At 50.5% G+C, this 9,911-nt stretch overlaps 1 long non-coding RNA gene and 2 other non-coding genes across 5 annotated transcripts; all 3 read right to left on the bottom strand.

Moving 5' to 3' along the window:
- Positions 1–427: 427 nt before the first annotated feature.
- Positions 428–9,027, bottom strand: LOC123347303. Of its 3 annotated transcripts, none has more exons than XR_006573100.1 (7): positions 8,841–9,027; positions 7,744–7,825; positions 7,382–7,484; positions 3,448–3,581; positions 1,931–1,978; positions 1,437–1,514; positions 428–617 (listed from the first exon to the last, which is right to left on the bottom strand). It is a non-coding gene; the product is annotated as an uncharacterized LOC123347303 (long non-coding RNA). The 3 variants fall into 3 exon arrangements; XR_006573099.1 differs by having other exon boundaries at positions 8,686–9,025; XR_006573101.1 differs by lacking the exon at positions 7,382–7,484 and having other exon boundaries at positions 8,686–9,007.
- On the bottom strand, positions 884–1,030 carry LOC123348982. Its single transcript, XR_006573297.1, has one exon. It is a non-coding gene; the product is annotated as a small nucleolar RNA SNORA79 (small nucleolar RNA).
- Positions 1,783–1,859, bottom strand: LOC123348983. Its single transcript, XR_006573298.1, has one exon. It is a non-coding gene; the product is annotated as a small nucleolar RNA SNORD126 (small nucleolar RNA).
- Positions 9,028–9,911: the final 884 nt, after the last annotated feature.

The raw sequence follows: 9,911 nt of genomic DNA on the forward strand, positions 1-9,911 counted from the left end.
ATTCCCATTAATTTTTTTAAAATGGGAACTGAGTGTCCAAATCCTGCATGCATTTGAAAATCTCAGCCTAACCTAAATGGTGTTGGTAGTAGAAGACAGACAGTGGACATGGGAGAGTAAATTCACAGAAGAGTGGAAAGTAATTTTGGATCCAGCAATAAATAGACCAATGTTGATTAACCATCCGTAGCCTCAATTTTGTACAAGTCCACAGATATTACAGTGACTAGGAGCTTTAAAAATATCTGGGATTTTTAAAAAGAGCCTAAAGCAGCATGCCATCTAACGCCCTTAAGTCTCCTGTGAAAATCCCAACCACTACTGACCTGCACTGAATTCAGACCAGTGGATTACAGTTGAAAGCTCCATTTCCCCCCCTCAGTTCTACTACTGAACGTTTGTACAAAAAAAAAAAAAAACTCAACTCTTACACATCCATTCTAGTTTAATCCTATTTTTAGTACACAGACTTTCCTGGACATAACTTCGAAGAGTCCTTGTAATACAGATCAGAGACGGGCCAAAACTTTTAATCTTTAGGGCCCAAATTCTCTCTTACAGTTGATGTCGGTGGAGAGAAAGATACATTTTCCTTGAAGGCTTATCTCAAATCATCCCTGTAAAGATAAGGAATCTCAGTATTAAAGATGCAGCACACAAGTTGCCTCTTGGAAAACTAGATAGCTTAACTGCACTAACTCCTCCCAGCTGAGGCCAGCATAGCTCCTACTGCTTCAGCTCAGGTAATCTTTCAGCTCACATTGTAAAGTTACTATCTGGTTACCATAGCCCACTGCCCAAAGTTTACAGAGAAATATGTACAGAACAGCTGGTTTATCAACCCCATTTCTTTCCCCAAAAGTCCAGTCCCCTCTGCCTCTTTGAGTGTCTGACCCCGCAAAATTCAGAAGTGCCAACGGACGGCCAAACCCATCCAAGAGCACTCTGAGTGAAGAAAGGCCAAGTTTAATCTGCGATGACACAAAATCCCACTGCCCATGGCTCATAGCAGTAAGAGGAACGGTCATCACGGCCACTCTCCCTTAAATGAGCAGCTCTGAAAGCAACAGGATTCCCTAAAGAGATACACCATAAATTTCCCTAACGAGCAAACCTTTACTAAGCCGTTTCCTTACTAAAATCCTGCAGAAAGGAGTTCCTAGTCATGTGTGCAGAAAGATATGGCTTTCTGAAGGCATCTGCAGCTTCAGGTAATGAAAGACAGCCTGGCAATGTTTGGAAGAACAATTCAGAGACTGTTTGTCACTGAATGAGGAATGCATGGTATACGCTATGCCAGACATTTGTTAACTGCTAGGTCTGCCATAGTACCTCTTTCTCGTCCCATACCTGCCCCCGTGGTGACATTGGCCAGGGGTACCAATATGAGGCCATGCTAAGCAACTGGATGGATATGAACTTCTAGCAGTACTTACATCTGTGATTCCTATAAGGGATCCAGGGTGAGGAGGGAGAGGAGAAACCATCCAGTTTTGTTTTTAGAGTTCCTGCCCCTATAAATACAAGGAGGAAATATTTCCAAGTGAATGGAGAGAGAGAGAGAGAGAAAACAAAACAAAAAAAAGCTATCAACTACATGGAAAACTTTTCCTTGCATCTATACTCTTTCATTTGCACAAAAACCAGAACCAAGTTTCTGAAGAGTTTGCATGGATCTGCTACTTATTCTCCTCACTATCTGGGACTTATGGTTGCATTGGAGACCATTAGAACATCAGTTTTACCCCAAATCAGACCTCAGCTGCAGGTGTTTGTTTCATTAGTCTGCTCAGGGCATGTGTGTAATCAGGGTATTCAGGTGAAACACGGACTGAACATGCAGTTCATCACAGCAGACCCCTCCCACACACAAACCACCACCCAGGACTCCGAAACCTCAAGTGGTTGAGAATTTTAGCTGCTTCCTCACCCAACTGCCTCGTGTTCCAACATGGGCTCCCGAGCTTCCCAACTCCACCTGCAAGAAGACGACAGATAAAATCCCCACATGCATAAACAGGTACTAGCCTGTAGAAGCAGGGAGATTATTTCACCCCTGTATATGGCACTAGTGAGTCTGATACTGGATTATCGCATCCAGTTCTGGTGTCCAAATTTTAATAAGGACGCTGAAAAATTAGAGACAGATGCCTTTCTAGGAGGGATGTGTTACTCAAATACAATCAGTGGGATCGCTAGGTGAAGTTCTCCGGCTGGTATTAAACTGGAGCTCAGACTAGGCAATCTAACAGTTCCGTCTGGCCTACAAAGATCTAGCTTTTCAATAAGGCCATACGAGCAGCTTCTAAGGGCACAGCAGTTCCAGCCAGGGAAATGGCACAGTGAAGTTACCTGGAGACGCAGGTGAGAAGGGCTAATGCAGGGAACTATTTAAAAGCAGCATGCAGGGATAGGGGGGATAATGGTTGAGTTTTAGAAATGGGAAGGAGTCAGGGAGTCATAATGGGGATTACTAGGTGACTTTCTATGCTTCTTATGATGCAGGGAGTCAGTCTGTCTAGTCATAATGGTTCCTCCTAGCCTTAAACCTTAACCACATCTTCTAGATCCCATTGCAGGCCCAAAATGGGAGAGGGAGTTAATGCGTCTCTCCATCCGCAATGAAGCGGGGTCTGCTCACGGCACGTGTCATCAGGTGAAAGATGGATTGAATATACTCATGGCAGACTCCACCCACGCCCTCAAACCCAGCTGTGACACTACCAGTGGCAAAGCACAGAAGGGTCTCATGGGTCTGAGAAGAAATGTCTTGTGGGCTGGGTCTCCAATCAACACCCACCCTCAAGATAGTTGTGTGGTTAAGGCTCTGGACTGGGACATCTGGGTTCAGTTTTCAGCTCTGCCACAGGCTCCCTGGGTGACCTCAAATAAGTCCTTTTAAATCTCTGGTTTGGGTGCCTAACTCCACTGGGCTCCTTTGAAAAATCTCAGCCTTCAGCTCTCCTCATCTGTAATACTGATATTTCCTGTCTTCCATCCTTTATAACCTATGCAGACAAAGCCAACAAAAAATCTTTGGGACAAGGATGGTCTCTTTAAGTGACTCTCCAACCTCCAGCACAGTAGGGCCTCTAGGCAACAGTGTAATATAACTACTAATAAAACAGTGGATGGGCCCATCAAGTCAAGCATCCTGCCTCCATAGGGTGACCAGACAGCAAGTGTGAAAAACCGGGGGGGGGGGGGAAGGTAACAGGAGCCTATATAAGAAAAAGACCCAAAAATCGTGACTGTCCCTATAAAATTGGGACATCTGGTCACCCTATACCTCCAGCAACACACCTCTGGCTACTCCCCACTACCCCTCACATAGATCAGAGCAAGCCCTGAAAGCACAGGAGCTGATTATCCTTAATTCAGCTCATGTAGGCTGTAAAACCACTCAGTCCCTTTTCTTTAAGGCCCTACTCAGCAGGAGACTCTTACCCCCTACTGTCCTGTGTGCTCAGGTCCGGGATGTTTCATTTCAGCCCATTTTCAAGATTCAATTACTTCATTTCTCCACTTCAGCCCCAATCGTTTTGTGGGGTTGGGGAGTCTGTCTCCAGCCTCTCCACCATCTGAAACAGGAAAAGAAACATTCATAAGACCATGACCCACAAACCCTCTTCCTCTGCCCTGCTGCTGCAGCTATACCAGAGATCAGAGTTGCTTCTGGACCCATCTAAACCCAAATTCCCCAGCACACCACAGGCTAGTTCTACCTGGGCATAGCTAGGCAGGAAGAGCTAACACTATACATGGAGGGGAAGACAGCAGGACTAAAATGAAGTCACTTCTAGGGTGGAGAGAGACAGCCAGAGCGAAGGGGAGGAAGGGGATATTTTAGCACAACGGTTCTCAACTGGGGGCCCGTGGCTGGTCCATGAAGCAGGGCTGGCATTGGGCTGGCTGGCGCTGTGATAAAAGAAGTTGGGCGGGAGCTCCCTTTTATGTACAGCCAGCCAGCCACTATAAAATCCCTCTTAGTTGCTGTTCTCTAATTGCGCTACCTGTAAAGCAGGGGTGGGCAAACTTTTACGCCTGAGGGCCGCATCCGGTTTCCAAAATTGTATGGAGGGCTGGTAAGGGGGGGGGGGGGGGGGCGGGCTGTGCTTCCCAAACAGCCAGGCATGGCCTGCCCCTCCATACGACACCCCCCCCACCCTGTTTCTCGCCCTCTAACACCCCCCCACCCCGGAACTCCTGCCCCATCTACCACCCCCCATCCCCTGACGGCCCCCTGGGACTCCTGCCTCATCCAACTCCCCTTGTTCCCTGACAGCCCCTGAATCCCCTGCCACACCAACACCCCCCCCCCCCGACAGCCCCCCTGGAACCTCTGCCCCATTCAACCACCTCTTCTCCCTGTCCCCCCCCGACCCCTGCCCTGGGGGACCCCCACCCCCATTCAACCCCCCTGTTCCCTGCACTCTGACCGCCCCAAGCCCTATCCACACCCTCGCCCCCTGACGACCACCCCAAACTCCCCTGCCCTCTATCCAACCCACCGCTGCCCATTACCATGCTGCCTGGAGCACCAGTGGCTGGCAGTGCTATAGCGGTGCCACCCAGAGCAGCAGGACAGGCAGCCGCACCACCTGGCTGGAGCCAGCCACGCCACCGTGCAGAACAGAGCACCTGGTCAGGCCGGGCTCTGCAGCTGCGCTTCCCCAGGAGCTCAGAGCCCTACAGCCAGAGCACTGCACTGGGGCAAGCTGAGGCTGCAGGGGAGGGGAAACAGTAGAGGAAGGGGCCACAGTAGGGGAGTGGCCGGGGGGGGGGGGAGAGCCTCCAGGGGCAGGAGCTCAGGCTGTAGTTTGCCCACCTCTGCTGTACAGAGTTAAAGTCTCACTGCTATGCATAGGGGAAAGGAAGTGAGTGGGCACCTGGCCAAAAGAGCCAAGGAGAAGGCTAGAACTTTTTAATATTGAAACAAAGATTCCCTTTTTGTCTGTCTGTGGTTGTTCTCCCGGAGAGAGGGGACAGGGCAGAGCTGTAGTGTAAGAAGCCTGGGGCCAGGTATGAAAAATCCTCAGTATCATACCTAGAAACTATTCATTTGGTACCCCGGGTACGTAAGTAGATTAGGAAATGTTTAGGAAGATGTATTTAGGTTTCTCTTTTTTTTATTTCTTTATGGCTTGTGGACTCCTCTGTGCTAACCCCAGGTGCTTTTGTTTTACTTGTAACCTTTAAACTGTACCTCAAGAAAGCTATTCTTGATGCTTAATCCTTGTAATTGTTTTTATAAAATCTAGCGAAAGCCTAAATTCCCAGATGTAAATATTAATTAAAAAAAGAAAAATACCTTTAAGGAGTAGAATTGGATGTGTGTGTCTTAAGAGGTTTGTGCACATGTTGTTTAACTACCTGGTGGCAAGAACTGATTTCCCTATTTTTTTTCCTTCTTTCTCAGCTCTTCCCCGAAAGTGGGGAGGAGGGTTAAAGCGCTTGAGGGTACCCACAGGAAGGAATCCCCAAGTGCACCTTCCTGGGCCTCAAAGGGGTTCTGTATTTGGGAGGTGGTAGAATCTACCAATCCAAGGTCGGAGAGAAACTGAAACCTTGGGACTTTAATACCAGCCTGGAGTGACACGTATTAGTTTTTAGAATCCTTGTGGGCTCCCCACCTTCTGCACTCAAAGTGCCAGAGTGGGGAATCAGCCTTGAAAGGGGCCTAGGACAGAAAAGGCAGAGCCTCAAGCCCCGCAGAGCTAAAGCCCCAAGCTCTGCCGGGCAGATGCCCCTCATGCTCCCCTGAAGTCCAGACACCCCCACATCCACACACACCCCTGTTGGACCCTGGAGTTTTTAATGGCATATTGTGGGGACCTCAGAGAAAAACAATTGCCTTGTTTTAGCAGACAATTGGCTAAGCTCCCTACTTTGCTTACAAACAGGGGTGGCATGTTTGTAGAAATTTTGGCGGTGCCCAGAACCCGTCCCTGCCCAAACTCCACTCCCCCACCTGCCCAAGGCTTTGGGAGGGAGTTTGGGTGAGGGAGGTGGTCTGGGGTGCAGGCCTTAGGCTGGGGCAGGGGATTGGGGTGCAGGCTCTGGGAGGGAGTTTGGGGATGGGAGGGGTGCAGAGGGATGGGGTGCAGGGCTAAAGGTTTGGAGTGTGGGAGGGGCTTAGGGTGAGAGTAGGAGTGTGTGTGGGGGGTGAGAACTCTGGCTGGGACTGGGGATAAGGTGCTTGGGGTGCTGGAGGGGCTCGGGCAGAGGGTCAGGGTGCAGGGGGGATGAGGGCTCTGGCTGAGACAGGATAAGATGTTTGGGGTGCTGGAGGGGCTCAGGGCTAGGGTAGAGGGTGCGGGCTCTGGGGTGAGGCAGGGCTGGGAATGAGTTTGAGGTGCAGGCAGGCTGCTCCAGGACAGGGGCCAGAGAGGAGGACTCCTCCCAACCCTTTCCCTGCTAGAAGCAGCGAGCTCTGGGGGAGGAGCCCCTCAGCAGCACACTCACCCCCATCACTGTCACTCTCCCTCGCCTCCCCCGTGGAGGGTGTCGGGGGGGTGCTGCATGCGCCTCCTCCTCTGTTGTTGCCCCGACTGTAGCCTCACTGGAGGTGAGGGATGGGACTGCCTCCTTGTCCAGCATGGGGCAGGAGCAGTGACTGGAGGCGGGGGGGGGGGGGGGGGGGAGAGCCTGTGCTGGTGGAGGGTCCTGCTGGAAAAGGGAAGGGTCTGAGGGGGAAGGGCAGGCTCAGAGTCAGTGTGCCCTGGCAGTGGGGAAAGGGGGACACTAGGACCCTGTGGCAGCAGTTGCTGCAGGGAAGCAGCATGGAGGAGAGGAAGACAGAGATGCTGTGCTCTGGGGCCCCGGAAAGGCAAGCGGGGGCAGCAAATAGGGACCACGGGACTCTCTGGCGGGGCCACACGTGGGGCCTGGGGTGGGGGGGGGCGCGCCCCGGCCCCAAATGTTGGAAGAGCTGGGCCCCTGGCTCTGAATATTGCTGAGCACCACGTGGGTATGGCCCTTTTAAGTCCACAGTGAGCAGACAAAAAGAACAGGAGTACTTGTGGCACCTGAAAGACTAACAAATTTATTTTAGCATGAGCTTTCGTGAGCTGCAGGATCTCAAATTTTGTTAAGGCCCCAAGCAAGAGACCTGAACAGCTTCAGACCAATAGCGTTAATTTCTCTGCAGAGGAAGGAGGAAGAGATGAACCAATCCTGGACAATGAGGATTTAAAATCTGGTAAGGCAACACCAGCCTGAAGGCCTCAACACATAGACAAGCTAGTAGGTTAGCAAGGCCCAAAAGCCACAAGTCACTCCTACTACGCTCCATGATCGTAGCTGAATGCTGGATCGGTCAACACAAGTGGCAACAGACACTTTGATAAAGTCAGAGCCGAAAAACATCAGCCTGCATTACCTGGGGGAAGGGAGATAGATCATGGTCCTGCCTGCCAGACCACCTAACATGAATACTCTGGCGTCCTCACTCCAGGTTTGAAATTACAGGTCTTGGTTAAGTCCTTAAAGAGAGATAGGCAAATAAAACCGAGGAGTCCTGACTCCCAGTCCCCCTTCTCTACAACTAGGTTGGACTCCCTTGCTCTAACCACTGGTTCACACTCCCCCAGAGTTGGGAATAAAACTCAGGGGTCCCGACTCCCAGTCCCCCTCTTCTAACCCACTACAGTTGCTCCTAGATTTCAACAGTTTTGCTGTTATATAGAGTTTAGTTCCCTGGGCATGGGATTCCCCTTCCTCTGTAAGAAGTCAATCTCATACCAGCTCATTGCTCCGCGTATTTGGAACATGGCATTGGTCCAAGGCAATTGTTTCCTCCCAGCAAATCAATTCCATTTTCAGCCTAAAATGAAGGGATACAGACAGTGCTTTAGGATACACAGAGCAAAACCTGGCAACCAGACCACATCCAACACCACCGCAGCTCTGTCAGAAAAGAAGTTTTTAAAGATTACATGAGAGACAGGAGCAAAATGGAGGTCTGGAGGGACCTTCCACTCCCATGCTTCCCCCAAACACATCCGCCCCACACCGCACGAGCCATCTCCCCATTGCTAGCAGCGCTTCTGAACCCCGAGTCAAACCCGCTCCCAGCTCGTCCCACACCCCGAGGGAGGCTGCTCGTCCTAGAACACGTGGCGGAAGTGGGAGGCACCTGCCTAACCCCGCTCCCCCCGCGGCAAGGGCGTCCTTTGTTCGGCCTTCACCGCCTCCCTCCCCGACCCCCACACGTGCTTTTTCCTCTTAAAGGGACATACACCGGTACACAAAACTCCTGCTGTTGATTAGGGTTTGGTTACAGCGGGAGGAGCCGGCCCCAGGGCTCCGCTCTCCCCTCCGGAGCTGCGAGGAGAATTCACTGGAGTAAAGGGCGGAATGCAGCGCCTGGGTTCGCGCCCGAGCTCCGCAGCGCACTCCCCGCCTGCCCTGAAACAAGCCCCCAAAGCACATCGGGGCGGGCGGCCAGGCGGGGGAGAAGGGATGAGTAGGGAGAGGTAACAAACGCTTCCCACAGCACGTGTCGCTTCCTGCGGGCCTGGGGAGGAACACCGCGGCCAGCCACACGGTCATTTACTAAAACCCAGGGACAAAGCAGGCCCGCTGTTTCGCCCTGATACTGGGAATTCAATGGGAATTTCAGGGGGGTCGCTGAAGATAACACAGCACAATCTCACCGTTTTAACAGACCATTTTCCCACTAACCTTCGGCCCCACCTAACGGGGTGACCCCCGCGTTCCGAATTCAACAGCCCCACGGCCCGAGTCCATCCCGGGAACACCGCTCTCCGCCACGTACAGTCTGAACACGTGGGTGGCCGGCAAACGATTCAAACCGCATTAGAGATCGTGCAACTTACCCACCACGTTAGCCTAGGTCTGGGAGTACAGATACAGGAAGTACCGTGAGGGTGAAAGAGACAGAGAAGAGGAAGTGGTAGGTGGGACAGGGAAGAGAGCAGCTTTGCAATTGGCTGAGAACAGGAACTAATCAGTGTTATTTCTCGGAATGAAGTGAACCAGAGGCAGAAACATTAATCCGTGACTTCAAACTGTGTCGAAAGACCTTTACAGAGCTGGTTTTAGGAAAATGTGCGTGACAGAAACCCGTGGTTTTCTGTGAAATCTCAAAGATTTTTCGGTCTGTATTAGGGAATACAATCTTGAGCCAACATTTGAAAAGCTAGGCTGGAGTTTTCAGAGGCACTGTCCAGAAATCCGTATGTGGGCTGTAAATTGGGCTGATATTCAAAAGTACTGAGCAACCCTGCTCAACATTTCTGAAAGTCACTTATTGAGGAGGCCAAATCAGAGTTTAGGAATCTGAATTTAGGCTCCTAGTTTTAAAAAAATTTAGCCCTGAAATGTTGGGGTCATTTTGATCTCCAAACCCCTTACAAATAGTGTAATATCAATAAACATATTTCACTTTATATATCACTTTGGATTTTCCTCATTCTGAAGTCCCAGGACTGGAAAATACGGAAAGATACTGGCAGTAGACAGCCAGGTCGTTTAGGCACCTAAAGATGCTGAAAAGTACCTAGTGGGATTTCAAAAGTACCTAGGCACCCTAACTTCCATAGGCACCTAATACCCTCACAAGCCTTTGACAATCCTAATATATATCCAGATTCAGAGTAAACAATGGTTGGGGGGAGGCATCTGCAATGCAGGACTTCAATAACATTTGTGGGTAACATAAATGTGGAAAATCTTGGCAAAATCTGCAAAGGAAAATAATAAAATCCCTTGTGTACCATGCTTCCTACCAGACTATTCTCTCAGTTACACTGACATAACCCCGTTAACTTCAGTGGAGTTGCTCCAGGTTTAAACTGGTGTATTTCACAGCAGAATTTTCCTTTCCGTGCGTAGCCCAAAGGTAGGCATTATTGTTGCCATTTTATAGGTGGAGAAACAGGCTCTGA

Source organism: Mauremys mutica, chromosome 13 (assembly GCF_020497125.1).
Source record: "Mauremys mutica isolate MM-2020 ecotype Southern chromosome 13, ASM2049712v1, whole genome shotgun sequence".
Taxonomy (NCBI): domain Eukaryota; kingdom Metazoa; phylum Chordata; order Testudines; family Geoemydidae; genus Mauremys; species Mauremys mutica.